Below are 17,463 nucleotides of genomic sequence, written 5' to 3' on the forward strand. Positions count from 1 at the left end.
CCAAATAGGGGTGACGTCACGTGTATCCAATCGCCATTGGTTGAACTGGAAGCTTGAAAAACGCAGTCGGTTTGCGAGGCTTCTGGGATGTGTAGTAAGTGCATCTCTGTCTCGAATTCGGATGTATAATGGATTTATGGCTTATGTTCGGCAATTTTAAGTAAGGATTTCTCCTCTAATGTTTATGACAAATCCCTGTTTTAAAAGTGATAGAGTTTGCAGGCGATGTCGAGATCTTCATACAATAGATGTATTTCAGAAATACAATAGTAGGTTCATACAATTGAGTGCATGCTGGTGAAATGCTTAATTAAGTATAAACAAGAAAAAATTATCCAGTACATTCTCATGTTGTTAAATTACAGATAGGTAAATTATAATAAATGAATCAAAAAGAAAAAAAAAACTGTCCCTGTCCCTGTACATACACCGTTCAGGTATAACATTATGACGACCTCTCTAATATTGTGTTGGTCGCCCATTTGTTGCCAAAGCAGCCCTGACCCCTCATGCACTGTGTATTCTGACACCTTTCTATCAGAACCAGCATTAACTTCTTCAGCAATTTGAGCAACAGTAGCTCGTCTGTTGGATCGGATCACATGGGCCAGCCTTCACTCCCCATGTGCATCAATGAGACTTGGTGGCCCATGACCCTGTCGCCGGTTCACCACTTTTGATAGATACTGACCACTGCAGACTGGGAACACCCCACAAGAGCTGCAGTTTTGGAGATACTATGATCCAGTCGTCTAGCCAATCACAATTTGGCCCTGGTCAAACTCGCTCAAATCCTTACGCTTGCCCATTTTTCCTGCTTCTAACACATCAACTTTGAGGACAAAATGTTCACTTGCTGTTTAATATATCCCACCCACTAACAGGTGCCATGATGAGGAGATAATCACTTATTCACTTCACCTGTCAGTGGTCATAATGTTATACCTGTTCGGTGTACCTTTCTCCAGACACTTTATCCATAAGCACTCCCCTCTTCATTCAAGCAATTATACAATCAATCAAATATGTGGCAGCATGATAATGCATAAACTCATAAAAATACTCAAGAGTTTTGGTTAATGTTCACATCAAACAAAAGAATGGAGGTAAAATGAAATCTCACTGACTTGGCATAGTTTTTGGTGCCAGATGGGCTGGTTTAAGTAATTTCAAAACAGCTGATCGCCTGGGAATTTCACACACAACACTCTCTAGTGTTAACACAGAATAATCTGAAAAACAAAATGAAAAAAAAAAAATCCAGTGAGTGGCAGTTCTCCAAAAGGAAACACCTTGTTGATTAGAGAGGTCAGAGGAGAATATCCAGAGTTGTTTGAAGTGACAGGGAGGTTACATTAATTTAAATAACTCTTTAGAGCAATGGTGAACAGAACAAGTGTTTCAGAAGGAACATGTGAAAATTTGTGGTGGCTGGATTACAAGAGCAGAAAACCTGGTTAGGTTTCACTCCTGGCACGTAAGAGCGGGACCAGCAACTGGGCACAGGTTCGCTGAAAATAGACAGCTGGGCAGAGCTGTTTTGGTGGCACAAGGGGGACCTAGACAATAGTGGGTACAGGTGGTTTAATTGTTATGACTGATTGGTTAGGGCTTACTGGTTAGCATGTTCAATTAGTTTTAATCCTGCCTCTTGAGTGGAATTTGCGTCAGGGGTTTCCTTCAGGTATTCAAGGTTCCTCCCCCAGTCCAAAGTCGCTTCATCATGGTCTTCGTGAATTCAGTGTTTTCCCTGGGAACACTGGTCTCTGATAGATTCACTTACTCAATCACACACAGAGGGAAGTTTAACATTGCTAATCCACCTATGGACATGGTTTTGGGAGATGTGAGGTAAAACTGGAGAACTTTAAAGAAACCAGTGCATTCCCAGGCAGAACATTATGCACCACCACACAGTCAGCAAACTAAACTAAGAATCCCAGCATTCTGTAACTGTGCAACAGCACTGCTATCTGCTGTATCAACATCCAACAACAAATAACTGTCTAATTTTTTATATTATAATAGCACTTTCTTAAGCAGAAGTAGAAATTAATCATTGATAGGTAATCAAGTCTCTATACATGGATCGTGTAAGGTGAGACTTCTTCAATTACATGTGGTACAAGCAGCTAAACAGGGTTGCAATGGTACTCGACTTACAATAGCTTGGTTAGAACTTCACATCTTTGTTCTGTTAGATAATTTGTTCAAAGGATACTGTAGACATCACTTGGTGTTAAATTCTTTCTGTGCTCTATTGCTCATGCATCCAATACCCCCCACCACCACCTTTTTTCTCCCCAATTTGGTCGCCTGCCAATTTTGCCAGCTCTTCTCTGTTCTACAACAACTACCACCCTTGAAGGGTAAAGGTTAACATGTGCTTCCTTGGAGACACATGATGCCAACCAAAGCATATTGAACTGCTTCTCATGATGCATCACAGGGCAGCATAAAAGAGGAGAGTGCGATATGCCCAATTCAGCTTTCATGAGCTCACAGATGCTCATCGTTGACTAGTGTCATTAGAGAGAGAGAGAGAGAGAGAGAGAGAGAATGCCAACACCACCACCATCACCACCACCACCCTGATTTTTGCTGCCTTGGCTCCTGGCCACCGTTGGCTGTGGCGTCGTCAGGAGATAGGAAGTTCTAATCCTGACAATGGAAAAGCATGAACACTCCTGCTATGCCGCAGGGAGCTGCATGCAACAACATTTCTTGTTTGGACAAACCAGATCCTTTTCATTCAGGATATAAGACTTTGATGCACTCCTTAATTCGTTGATTGTTTAACACTGTCTTCAGGCTGTTGTTGTTTTCTTTGAAAGAAAGAAACAAACAGAAAGCTCATGTTTGTGCATATATTTAAGTCACAGCACACAGACTATAATCAGTACGTTATTATGTTATATAACATTATATTCAGTAATTTCAGTACATAAAATTTTAAACTCCACTCATTTAATGCATTACCCTGATTGTAAATTCCTTGAGAAGTTTGGTCTAAAACATATCTAAAATAGATATATGACTTTACTGTATCATTTAAGCAGCATTGTTGCATATCAGATGGTACTAGTATTGTTTTTTGCTGAATTTAGTCATAGCAGACACTCCCAGGAGAGGGGAGCAGATGGTACAGGCTGATTCACCCCCCTGGGGTCACTGCTTCATGTTCAGAGACACAGGAAAAAAGCATAGACAGAAAGATTCCTTGCTGAGTCTAGTACTCTCTTCTACAGACATAATGTTTTCCTGTGGTGGCAGATCATTAAGTCATCTGTTTAAAATAAGGAGCATTCAAACAAAGCTAGTGACTTAGAGATTCTATAATCAAACGTCATTATTTGCATCTAACGATTAATGCAGAATATTCTTATGTAGCAGATTCATGTTCCTATTCATATGTGTCTATTCTTGTTAAGCAACTGTTATTCCCAGGTGTGAATATTTTGCAGTACATTCGGATGTGTGAAGCTGAAATCATAACCTTGTGAATCAATGTTTTGATGTTTAGCCTTGGGTAGAGGTTTGTGTGTAACACCTAGAGTGAGAATGAATTCAGGCTCTAGCTTTGTATGCTAGTGCACATGTCTGGTCATGTGAGCTCTAACAACGAGACGTGATGTCACTCCGTCTGCAGTGTCGTCTTGTGAAGATCTGAAGATCAGACCAAAAGATTCTATTATTATATTCCTAATAATCTTTATACTGATCTAACATACTGGGAATATTGTGATGACTGTTGATTTAATACAAAGAGTCAAAACAGTTAGTCGTTCAAATAGTAATGCACTCTATGTCCTTTTTGCACCATTGTGGATATTGAAATTCCCATTCCAAAATTGGATTCTGGATCAAATGCCATCCTGTCCCTGGGCACAAAGTGGGTCATTCGCAAATACTCAGGGTACACTCACGTGTGTGTACCATGAATATTTGCGAATGACCCACTTGCTGGCTGTAACGCATGATAGGACAGATTCCCACTTGAAGCCCCCTGTAGCCTGCACTACCTAAATTCCTGAATACAACTGAAGAGGCAGATTTAAAATAGAGGCTTCGACCCTTTCTTTGTCCACTTTGCAGCTTCATTTAGCTCCCTAAATGATATCATACTGAGTGACATCACAGTGTTATGTAATACACAGCGTCTCTTCCTCCCTTAGAAGAAATGTTCCCCTCCCCCACCCCGCCAGGCGTGATACACATTCACATGCTCTGTTCATGCTACATTATATAATATACGTCGTTCCCTCTTGTTACATCTCTCTATTAAAGATCGTTCTCCCTCACACATCTTAAAGAAAAATATTACTAAGAAAGGCACGTCATCATATGAGGAAAAATCATGGAAATAAAACAGCAAAAGGCAAAGACTCCACCTCACCAGTCCAAAAAAAAATCTGTGTTATGGTCATGTGATGATTTTGAAAGTTTAATGTAGTGTAAATTCATTGGTTTACCATCAAAACAATTTACATAACTTATATTCTCCCCCACTTAATTATATACAGACTCCTAAATGAAAAGCTGTTTATATTGGAAGCGTATACCTCATTTATATGTCAGATGGAGCAATACAGATAATAGTGTATGATAATATGATTCTGAAAATCATAAACACGTCCTAATACATCCAAATTCATTCATAAAAAATTTCTCTTCTTTTAGAGTACACTGTTGAAAATATACAAGATTGCACATTTGGTTATTTGAATGTATTATTGAGATGTGAGATGAGGATGGATGGTCACAAACCATCAAGCAAAGCTGAGCTGTTTGCTGTTTTTGCAAAAAGAGTGGTATAAAGTTCCCCAACAGCAATGTGAAAAACTGGTGGACAGCATGGAGCTAAAACGCATGCAAATCAGGGGTTATTCCACCAAATACTGATTTCTTAATGTTATTTAGCCAAAGCATTAACACAATTTCTTTACAAATTATTTGCATTTTGTTTTATTTGAGTTATTAAAGCTCTGCAAACACTGCATGATCTTTGATGTGTTGTCATTTCCTTTAAATATACACTCAAAATAACAATAGTTATATTTTGAATTTAGGAGAAATATTGTCAGCAGTTCACAAAAAATAAAACAAAACTGTTCATCTCAATACATGCACCTGTAAGAAAAAAACATAAGAAAGTATATATATATATATATATATATATATATATATATATATATATATATATATATATATATATATATATATATATATATTTATATATATATATATATATATATATATATATATATATATATATAAAAGATGCATTGTAGTGCGTGTCGTAGCAAAAGATATATAAATTGATTTGGTATAAATTGTCTTAAAGAGTAGCAACATGTAATAAAAAAATGTATAATAATAATAATACTAATACTAATACTACTACTAATAATAATAATAAGAAGAAGAAGAAAGAAATGTATGTGTCTCTATAAATCTTTTTCCATTCTGTGCCTTTTGGTAACAGATTTATGTAACATTCATGGTAGGTGTTTCTCAAGGATCGTTAGAAAGTTTTCAACCACAGGACAGTCTTCAGGACAGAATTTCTGTGTTTTTTATTTTTATTTTTAAAATTTTTTTAGTTTAGTTTTGTCTTGCTAACTTCAAGAGAAAGAAAAGACAGACGTGAGGTGAGATGAGCAGATGACTTATTATAGCTGATATAAATGTAACTGCATGGGCGAATCAAATTTAAAACCTAAAAAATCTTCCACAGAGCTTTGTGTAATATGTTACATACCAGACAATAACAAACAATATAATTTTGATACTATAGTGGTCATGCCAGAGGACATTTCTGTCTCTTTTCTCAGTGTCTTGCACTGTGTCAGAAATTGCTGCCCAACTCACTCATTCACTATTTAAGAGTCCTGCAGGTACACTGAAAAAAATGATTCATTGAATTTACCCAATTTTCTTAAGTTAAGTGGTTGCAATCAATTTATTTTAGCTACATTTAAATAAATAAATTGAGCTCAAAGTCAGTGAACTTAATTTATTTATTTAAATGTAGCTAAAATAAATTGATTGCAACCACTTAACTTAAGAATATTGGGTAAATTCAATGAATCATTTTTTTCAGTAGGGTAGACCATTTGATGGAACTGAACTAATATTTATACGTATTATACGTTATAATTATAAGTATTATACATAAGAAATGAATAGTGAGTGGCCCACATATCAATGTGGTTAAATAATATGATTATTTTTGCTATGAATTAAAATAACTCCCAAAGAAGCCACACACTCACTGAAAGCCCATCAGTTAGCTGGATAGCTAGCTCACAATGATTTGTACATTCCTGTTAAAGATACAACCAGTGAAACTGACTTCCCATCTTTCTTTTGACCTTCACCTAATGAGCTTGTATATTTTAAATCAAAGTTACATTCATTAAAGATGTATTGTTTACCATGTCCACTGTTGATGTTAATTCTAGTAATGTAACAGTATCAGCTGGATTGTTGCTAGCACTGTTTTACATGGCAAACACAGAGAAGCAAAGGGGTATAAACATTACAACATCCCAGTGCGATTACACTAAATATCAGCACTTTTAGAATGCTGCTCATCCAATCAAATTAGTGGACTGGAACTAAATGTTGTATAATTACTGTGTTGATTGGTCTATATTGAGCACTTTGTGGGAAGGCAGTAAAAGGGACACCGGACTGAATTCAGACAAAAGTGAGAGCTTCAGAAAGACATTTCTATGACCAGATCTGTCATACAAGTCATTTTTAAAAGCTCATTAATATTGAGCATGTATTTGAATCTGAATATGTCCCAGAGAGCTGTACACTACAGCGATATCAGATAAAATAGTGAAAAATCACTTTCCTTCTGCAGTAAACAAAAGCAAAGCTCCTGACTGATATGTGACCTAGTGCTAGTTTGCAGCATGTGGGTGAATGCCAACTATGCTCCATGCTAATGTGCTAAAAAAGTGCAAGTTTCTTTTGTATTTTTGCTAACTGTTCATTTCAGTTCCCGTTTGCCTCTAGCATGTATAATTATCAACCTTACTAGCCTTTCTTTCCACTCTCTTGCTGAAGCGCTTTATTTGAATCTCTCAATGGCAGTCTCTCAAGTGGAAAAATACCAGCATCTCCTAGGAGGGAGGACTGAAAGAGTGACGGTTGCGCCAGTATAAAGTTGTAATCCTGGCAGCCGCCTCGTGCAAACAGTACAATGGAGAGGCAGATATCAGCTGCCCAGGCCTCTCCCAGCCAGAGGAACCCACCAACATCTAAACAAAAGATCTGATTATAATGGGCTGAATCAGACTGAATAAGCACCCAGTGGCTCACAAGAGTGGGGGACATTTCAGTTAAATCTGTCCCCTTGCCTTTCATCCCAGTGAGTAATGACACCAAACTCTTCAGAAGGGTCACTGGGTTCTACACAATGTCGACATATTTTTAGACACATAATCTGCTGAACTTTCACATGTAACTTGTGTTTTGTTATTTTATGTGTGTGTGTTTTGGGGTTTTTTTTTCCATATGTGATTTTTTCATTCAGATGATTCAATTATTTTTATGTGATTTATGTATTTTTACGTTTTTTTCACATTTTTTACATATGCTTCTAAGCATTTTGTTTATTTTCACAGTTTATTTACACACTGATTTCTTTTCATATGTGATTAGTTTCATGCAATGAATTTATTATAACACGTAATTTTTCCCAGTTGGATTAATTATCTACATGTGATTTTTTTTATACATGATTCCTTTATTTTATTTTGGATGATTAATTTATTTTCACATAATTCATTCAGTTATATATGTGATTGTTTTCCAACTAATTCATTCATTATTTTCACTTTTTTTTTTTTTGCAAATTCATTTCTTTTGACATGGAAGTTTTTCTCATGTGGCTTTACATATTTGTCACATGCAGCAAGATGCCCTGCTCTCACTGCCAAGAGTTTGATTCTTTGGCAGGAAATTGACCCAGCCACTGCAGGGTTAACTCTCAGTGCCGGTCCCAAGTCTTGATAAAATGGGAGGGTTGTGTCAGGAAGGGCATTCCTTGTAAAACCTGCGCCAAAACCCAAATGTGTGGATCGGATGATCTGCGGTGGTGACCCCGGACAGGGAGCAGATAAAGGACAACAACAGCAACATTTACATGATGTCACATGAATATGCTTGAGTTCAAATGATCAGATGTGAGCTTCACATGTGATCAGATATGACTTGCTATTATATTTGTGTTTGATCTACTATAAAATGTAGATGATTTTTCCATAAGGATGACACTTTTTTTTTTTTTGCTTGTTTGTTGCATTCTGTCTACCAATGTTAAAAACATCAGTGTCTGACAACTGACCAAATCGATGATGGCGAGTGTCCAGTCTCAAATTGTTCAGGAATGCAATAACTGGAGTCTGGTTTAATCATCATCGTCGTCATCATCAATAATACATCATGCCTCATCCCTATTTCCCATCACACATTCCTGCAAAGTCTGAATCCTTTATCTCAATCCTATCATGATCTCTCATTATGTGGAGACCTGATTGTGTGATTTTAGCCATCAGATAACTAATTTCTGTGGAGTGGGTTGCAGCATAGGACATTCTGGTGCTCATCACAACAATCCTGAGCACCATACTCCACTGTTTTGTACTTTGAATGAAATATTAGCTTTACATAAGCAACACCATTTTAGGATTATTGTTACTGCACTATGAGGTCTACTGAGAGTTCAGTGTTTTAGTGTTCTGTCTCTACTGCATGTTCTCTAAAAACCCTTTTCTCTGTAAGAGTGTGTATCTGTGTCATTTCTAACTTGTATTAGAGCTTACATTATAAGTAATACATTAGAAGGTGTTCACTGTGGTGATACTCAGTGGACTCAGTTGTTATGGCAGCGGTTATCACAGTGGAGGCCAGGGACCTCCAGCGGTCTGTATATATATATATATATATTTATATGTAAATATATATATATATTGTTACACTGTGGAACTACAGTGTAAGTTTATCAAAGCTGTTATATTCATTAGAAAGTTCTTACAGACACTATTGCAGTGGAGCTTAATAGAAAGGTGCGGAATTAAAAGCTTTAAATAGGCCAAATATTATTGTAACCATTTAACTTATGAGGCAAATGTTTGACTAAATGAGATTGTGTTTATTTATAACACAACTGAGGGTGTCTGTGAAATTTATTTTGCATTTATTCTGTCTTAATTGCTGTCTACAAAAAGTTTGAGAAGTCTTGTGCTTTGCTCTCTCTCTCTTTCTGTCTCAGTGGAAGGCAGGCTGGCAGAGTGGCATGTTAAATACTGTGTGCAGTGTCTGAATGTGCACTGCTCACTCCCACCCCTCCCTTTCCTGAAGCACAGCAGCACCGTTCTAATTACATTCTGTTGACACGGCTCGATGCATATCATTTACTACACCATTGTGGGGCAGCCAGCACTTCTGCCCCAGTGGAGCTGAGCTTTCAGGAACATTGAATATAATGGCGCTCTGAAATAATAGTAGACATGCCAACACTCATTGCATACTGAAGCCACTCACCAAAGGTCAACCATCAGATTAAGTCCTTACTGTAAATTTACTGCCATGTTAGATCCGAGTGAGCTGTAACACATGTTCTCAGCATCACTTTCATGGACCAGACATGCTTGCCATGATGTGAGATTCAGATATTGACTGATGAAATGTCGGCAAGTAGTTTCCCTAATGTGTGACTAGACACTGACTAGTTTCTTAGCAGGAAGATGATGCTATCATATTTTTAGCTCTGACTGTGGCCTTGCTTCATGCATCACCCACCCTCCTGCCTCCACTCCCCAACTCTTCTCCATGCACTCTCTCACTTTCTGTATATATCACTACTGTGGTGTACTGTTAATGCAAACAATACACTCCTGACTCCTACTATTCCTTGGTCCTTATGCTGCGAAAATGTCTTTTCTCCCATTGAGGATAGATTCGCTAGAGGCACGCATCTGCATAAAATATTCAAGATTTCATAACGCTGATAAAAGTATTTTCAGCAATGTTTCATACAAGATGGTTTCCGCAGCAACATGTTACTATGGCAATAGCATCAGCAGTCGCCCTCCTGGAGTGTGAGGATGGGGGAGGGGCAAACCATGCTACCGTGACTTTTGGGAGGATACATTTGGGCCAAAACTATACCCCGTATCTATGGCAACATGCTGTGCAAACCCAACATCAGTCGAATAGACTGAAGAGGCCAAGAAATCCCACAGGACACTCCTCATTTTAAGAGGGAACAGTTATAACTCAGAATTTATTATTGATCTTGTTCAAAGTGTTTTGAGGTTTGAAATGTAGCTCCTTTAGTGAGAAAAAATAAAATATTCTTTTGAATTACACAGGTCATAAAATATTATATTTTGTTTCAGTGGTGATTTTGACAGCTAATTTGAATTTGATTTAGTTTTATTCTTAGTATTTTCTAGACAGTTTTAATCAATGTTTAGTCATTTAGTCATTCTTAGCTCATTTTATTCGGCAAAAATTTGATTTACTTTAATTCAGTGGACACTCAGCTTTTTATATATGGAGTTTTAAATTTCTAAAACACAAATGCATTTCTGTGATTTAATTCTCTCTCAAGCAGAACAGCAGATATCACTTTACAAATGCATCTTTCTGCTCCTGGTTTCCCAAAACCTTTCTCCTTCTGTGAAGAGTGTTGACTACAGGAAAGTTATTCACTGCAGTGACTAAAAACACCCAGTGTATCCAGCATGCAGCAGCTCACTCATGGTGATACATGCAACCATACTATAGAAGTGTTGAAAGTGTTCATCACAAGCAAATTAAAATGAACAAATTGGGCTATGAAAGCGTGGTGTCATCTAGTATATTAACGCTAGCTAGCTACCACAAAAAAAGTCATTACACTATATGGCCAAGATAAATCCATTTAGGATTAGACTTGAAGCTAAGCTCAGTAACTAGGCATCCTTAAGTTGAGCTAATTATGGTTTTGTGGTTTATTTTCATTATGGTTCACAAATATTTAGCTTACTAGCATATTTGGATAGCATGCCTACCTCGCACCTCCAGGTTTAGGAGATTAATTCCCATCTTTGCCTTGTGTGCATGGAGTTTGCATGTTCTCCCTGTGCTTTGGGGTTTTCTCCAAACACATGTACTGCAGGTTAATTGTAGGCATCTCTATATTATCTATAGTGTGTGAATGGATGTGAGTGTATGTGGTGTGTAAAACTGTGTCTTGCGATGACATGACACCCCGTTGTCCCCCAAACTTGTGCCCAGAGTCCACAGGGAGCCAGAAACTCCATGTTCCCTGTGACTCTGCATAGGATAAGCAGTACATGGATAGATGGAAGGGATTATCTTAGAAGATAAAACTGTATGTTAGGAGCTGTGGGCCTCCAGTGTAGCTGCTTTGTTTTTAGAGATAGATGAATCTTATCCATAATAAAGCACAATTCCTCTGCATGATTTTAGCATGGAAGAGAAAAAAAAACTAATGCATATGTTGGTTATGAGGTTGTTTTCTTTTTACACACAAGTCAGAATTGTTTCAGAGACAACAATGCCTTTCCAGAACAGTTAAATAAATCTCCAGATGCAGTATTTCATTTTTTATTTATTTTATTTGTTTATTAGAGAGGGACAATGCTCGTTAATAACCAGAGAAGAATCCGTAAATGAGCCAGTGTTAACCCGATAATTTTGATCTGCTGTCCCGGCAGTTGTTACAGTGGCAACCTAGGGCTAAAATTAGATAAAGATTAAGTTAACATTACTTAACATCACATCACATCAAAAACAAATTACAATCATTAAAAAAAACAGTAAGTTATTCAATCAGTAAGTTATCATTAATAAAATAATGTTGGCATTGTTTGGTTTTCCAAAAGCCATTTATTACCATAGGATGAAGAGTCCAACATAATCGATGCATAACTAATAATGAATTAACTAACATAAACTAATAAACTAGTTCATTTATAAAGAACAAGCAGATAGCAAGACATAGAAAAAAATTAAGTATGCTGGAAATCTTTAAGAATCCAAATTAAAATAAGAACAGTGCAGTTTCTTTGTGCATTGTTGCAATGTGATGGATGCAAGTAGTCTGAGTTCCTGACTGACTGCAGTCCAGCTGGAACCGGAGGTCAAGTTTCATTATGATATTACACAGGCAGGTTGAATGGATAAGTTGCAGAATATGGGCAAGGCAGGAGGGAAACAGCTAGGAGTTTGCTAGGAATTGAATATAGAATCCGTCAACAATGAGAACTTGAGTACAGGAAGCACATGTTTGACAATGCCATGAATTATGCTCCTATTTGTGAATATGAGTCATATCAAAAAGCACATAGTATTCGAGAATCAGGTCAAAGTAGTACAATTTGGCTTTGAGCTCAGCTGAGCAGATGTTAAAGAAATGTTATGATCATGACTAATTTTTTCAAGGCAGTGTGACAGCTGGAAGGATAACAAATTGTTCTGCAAAAGGGAAATAGAGTTGTAACGGGAGTTGTTTTTAAAAATGAATGAGGACAGGATTAAAAAGTGAAAAATGAATGAATCTGTAAGTTCTGAATGTGTAAAAAAAACTGTTAATAAGTATTTCATAGTATTGTGTTACCTCAGTTAACTAGCTGTAGAACTTGACATGTGTCACACATGGACATGAATGTTAAACAGATGCAAACTGTGCCTGAGAGAATGTGAGCTTAAAAGACTTGAATCATTCTGTCTTACATAAAAGAAGAATGTTGAACTTGCCCAGTCTTTAGATCTATCAGTAAAAGTGCTGGAGAGAAACGATGAGAAGATGGCACAAAATATCAGTATGCTGTTATAGTTACTTTATTAATCATTCAATTCATTTGTATTTGTATTGCGCTTTTAACAACGGACAGTGTCTCAAAACAGCTTTACAGAAATATAAAAATATAGAATAAAAATTTCAAATAAAATGAATATTTATCCTAATGAGCAAGGCTATGGCAAGGAAAAACTCCCTGAGTTGATATTAGAAAGAAACCTTGAGAGGAGCCAGACTCAAAAGAGTGAGAATATAAATAATGTCCTTTTTACAACTTTTAATAGTCAATAAAAAAAAGCAAAACAAAAACCTTTTGCATAGTCATTGTGCAACCAAGAGCTCCTCAGCAACTTACAGGTCAGTGTAATTTCTGCATAATTATCTTTCCTGTTATTCACTCTGTTTCAGTAAAAAAGACACATAGAGGAAGTGACAGTGGGACAGTGGGGGCCAAAGACATGTGCTGGCTGATTGGCATCTCTAAATTGTCCGTAGTGTGTGTGTATGTGTGAATGTGCCCTGCGAAGGGTTGGCCAGATCCAGAGTGTGCCTCAGGTCTCCTGAGATAGGCTTCAGGTTCCTCATAACCCTGTGTAGGATAAGCAGTACAAAAAATGGATGGATGGATGGTTGGTTGGTTGGTTGGTTGGATAGATGGATGGATGGATGAATGGATGGATGGATGGTTGGATGGATGGGTGGATGGATGGATGGATGATTGGATGGATGATTGGATGGATGGATGGATGGATGGATGGATGGATGGATGGTTGGTTGGTTGGTTGGATGGTTGGATGAATGGTTGGATGGATGGATGGTTGGATGGATGGTTGGATGGATGGAAGACTAGCAGCACTGCTGTATCACAGCTTCATGGTCCTAGGTTTGATCTGTGAACCTTGTGAAGTTTCACATTATCTCCCATGTTGTTGGTGGTTTACTCAAGATGTCTTGTTTTCCTCCACCTCTCCAAAATGTGCTGGAAGGTGTATTACAACTTCATGCCCATGCCCAGTGTTCCAGGGGATAGTCTCTGGATCTACAACAACCCTGATCAGGATGGTTGCTGAAAAGTAGTTAGTGAATGAATGAATGAATGAATGAATGAAAAAGTAGCTGCATTGTAAGGATATTGTTATGAGGAGTTACATATTTCAGTCTCTATGTATTGAATCAGTAGTAATTTTTGGATTTCTAGTGACTTGAGCGTGTTCAGCTTTACTGCATACCAATATTTTTATTAGTATTATTATTATTGATTTCAATATTAAATCATGAGCCAGACCCAGAACAATTCTGTTTATATTGATCAGTAAGAATATATATTCTCTGCAAAGCATAGCCTAAAAAATCAATTTAGTTGAGATCCATTTTATTGCCATCTTTTGTTTGTCTTGGGTTGGAATGAAAAAGAAGCTACATTGCTGGGACTCTTAGCTCCACCTGGTGGTAACAGTTAAAAGAAACATGTACATTATGTATGGCACTCATGGTTGTCCTTCTGGAAAACTCCACCCTGAAGCAGATTAAATACATTTTAGTTGTCATTTAACAATTCTGGTGCTAATTTGTTGGTTGGTGCTGTGTTTTGTTGTATTTTAGCAGGTACTTGCTATTCTGAGGTAAACTGGCACTGGACAAATATTTTCATACATCTAAATCAGATTTCTTTATAAGTTTCAAAATGATGACAAGAGCTTCTTAACTTAATTACATTTTTTCACTGTCATATTTTGTGAAATCCAGTGTAGAATTAGAGGAGACCGCAAATGCTGGACTCTGAGCTCCAGAATGGAAAGCAGATACACGATGCAGTACCGAGTTACAGCAGAGACTCGGCTTAGATAAAGAGCGACCTACGAGGTGACAACCACAGTGGTGTTGATTGCGGCATTAGCATAAATGTTGAAGCTTTGGATCTTTATCTGTTTGAGCAGAGTGTGCAGATGAGGAGGACAGAGAGCTGGACAGGCTAAAAGACTAAAGCACTGCTGCATCAGTCTCTTTAGGGGGTGATGAAGCCAGGGCTGTCAGCAGGTAGGAAAGTGAATATTGGAAACTGTTAAACATTTCATTTCAGATATGTTCTGTTTAAATATTTCATTTCACAAATTAAACAATCTAAACATTAAATTTGTTCAGGGAGGATTTTTCCTTTTACTCCTTACTGCCACCACATTGCATTGTTACAGTGCTGTTCATAAGTAATTAGACAGTGATAGTGATGTTTTTTTTCCAAACAACGGCTAAACGTCAGTCTTATCATAAAAATTCAGGACTTGAATTAAAATTGTATAGTTAATCTCATAGCTATTGTTTCATTTCAAAACCAGCATGTCAGAGCAGAGCATCAACACGACTAAATCATCTAATAAACAACATGCAGTGTTAAAATAGATAAGCTTTATCCAGTAGGTGCATGATATATGGCATTTGTAATAAACTCTAAACAATACTGATGTTGACATTGTCATGTCTGATAGACCGGTATCTTGGTGTTACTGAACAGAATACAATATAATTCACAAACGCTATGGCTTTATTGATGTGCACTTTCACTTTCACTCACATTTATAATAATGTGGGTTATTGCCATTTAAAAAAAAAAAAAAAAATAGGTTGGCATTGGTATTTTTACACACACACATTTAACAATTTATCGTATACTGTAAATAAGACAGCACTGCAAAATTCTTAGGACTGTTATAAAGGGAGGAAATGGATAATATCCATAATACGTCATGATTCACATCAACAGTCTTATCAGTGACATATTCTTCATTCAAAAACAGGAATATAATCCCCTGAACGTTGTTAAAATGGCATACCACAAAAAGACTGCGGCTTTGATAAAGCCATGATGGACTGAATTGCTTAAATGTTCTTGGTTTTGAGAGAAAAAAAAAAAAAACCTCACAAAATATGAACACAATAACTCTCAATCAGAGAAAGAGTATAGAGAAAAAAAGTTCCCTCACTGCTGAACAGTTCTTAAGCTGGCTTAAAGGTGTTTCCCTGTGTTAATAGCAAGTCATTAAACAGTAATTAATCTTCATAACAGGAGGATGGAGTATTGATAATACTATAATCTAACTTTATTGGCTAGTGTGTTAAGCACCTTTATTAATTTTTCTGGCTAGCAGTTTGAGCCTCTGAAGTGTTTAACAGTACATCACCTAATCTAATTGGCTCAGTGTCTTGACTTGATGCATAGAAGATTAGCAATGTAGTGCTGGGTTTAGCTTATTTATTAACTGGCGAGTGATTTAACATTTTGTGAATTTCATGGCTTTAAACTTCTGGATACAGGATAATGCTACATAATGTTCTCTCTCTCTCTCTCTCTCTCTCTCTCTAGAACACACACACACTCGCTTTGTCTGTCTGTCTCTCTGTCTGTCTGTCTGTTGTTTTTCTCTCTCTCTCTCTCTCTCTCTCTCTCTCTCTCTCTCTCTCTCTCTCTAGAACACACACACACACTCGCTCTGTCTGTCTGTCTCTCTGTCTCTCTGTCTGTCTGTTGTCTTTCTCTCTCTCTCTCTCTCTCTTATAAGTGTAGACATTATAACAAAGACATATGAAATCTCTTTTCAAGCTGATTTTTTTTTTATATACACTACTATCACACAATACAAATCCACTCTTCACAATAGGTGTTGGAAATATACAAAACTCATAAAAGAACAGCATCAGGTCAAACAACAGGTAAAATTCATTAAAGCACTCATTAGTGGTATACTCCCATGTTTTGGTTTGTCTATTGGCAAAAAATCTCTTTTTGAGTTCCTCTTCAGAGTTTGCCCTCTTTGAAAGTTCAGCTCCGGTCTTTGGACATACTCATTGCACTGTCCCCTATAAGACCTGGTTTTCAAGTCCTTTCTCTTATCCACTGCTTGCTTTCCATTCCGTAACAGTCTGAAGACTCCTAAACCCAGTGGAAGTAATCTGCATTCGTGCAGCGAGGACAGCAGTGATGCCACAGCTCCATCTCTGAGCTAAAGGCTTGACACACACTGCTCTCATTTATGAGCCTTCCTTGCCCTCTGGACTCTCTGTGGGTGTAGGGGGCTCGTCCGTGCTAGGAGACTGAGCTCCTGCTGGCCCATCTTAGAAAGAGAGAAAGGAACAGAATGGCAGAGATGTACTATTTCAAGCATATTTTTAGAAAGTAGAAAATAATCTGGTTGCAGAATAAGACCACATACAGCAAAGAATAAAAATGAGCTTAAGTATTCTGTATGGAGGACTGAAAGGAGTGCTTCACCTTTGTTATATTAGAAGAACAGCCTCAGTGCTGTTATTCTCTCCAGGGCAGGTGTCATAAAATATTTATTGTTCCGGTGCAGAGAATTTTGAAATCAGTTACTGTTTCAAGAAATAATTTCTTGTTCTTGGTTGTTTTAGCTCAAAACAGGTTATTTATGTACATTCATTTTTGCTTATTTTCTTGAAGGCACCAAATATTCTGGTGGTCACTATAAATGCTTTATCAAGTTTCTTTTATGCATATGTAATTTTTTATTCATATTATGCAAAAACTTTGCTTTCTGCTAAAAATGTCTGCTAAAATAAAAAGAGATTACAATGACTACAATGCTGATAGCTTTACTACTAATTTATCTCTTGTTTAAGAT

At 37.1% G+C, this 17,463-nt stretch overlaps 1 long non-coding RNA gene across 1 annotated transcript; it reads right to left on the reverse strand.

Annotated features, from left to right (window-relative positions):
- Nucleotides 1–16,251: 16,251 nt before the first annotated feature.
- Nucleotides 16,252–17,463, reverse strand: LOC131345168 (uncharacterized). Its single transcript, XR_009203454.1, has 2 exons — nt 17,094–17,463; nt 16,252–16,935 (listed from the first exon to the last, which is right to left on the reverse strand). It is a non-coding gene; the product is annotated as an uncharacterized LOC131345168 (long non-coding RNA).

The sequence above is a fragment of the Hemibagrus wyckioides genome, linkage group LG01, assembly GCF_019097595.1.
Source record: "Hemibagrus wyckioides isolate EC202008001 linkage group LG01, SWU_Hwy_1.0, whole genome shotgun sequence".
Classification (NCBI taxonomy): Eukaryota; Metazoa; Chordata; class Actinopteri; order Siluriformes; family Bagridae; genus Hemibagrus; species Hemibagrus wyckioides.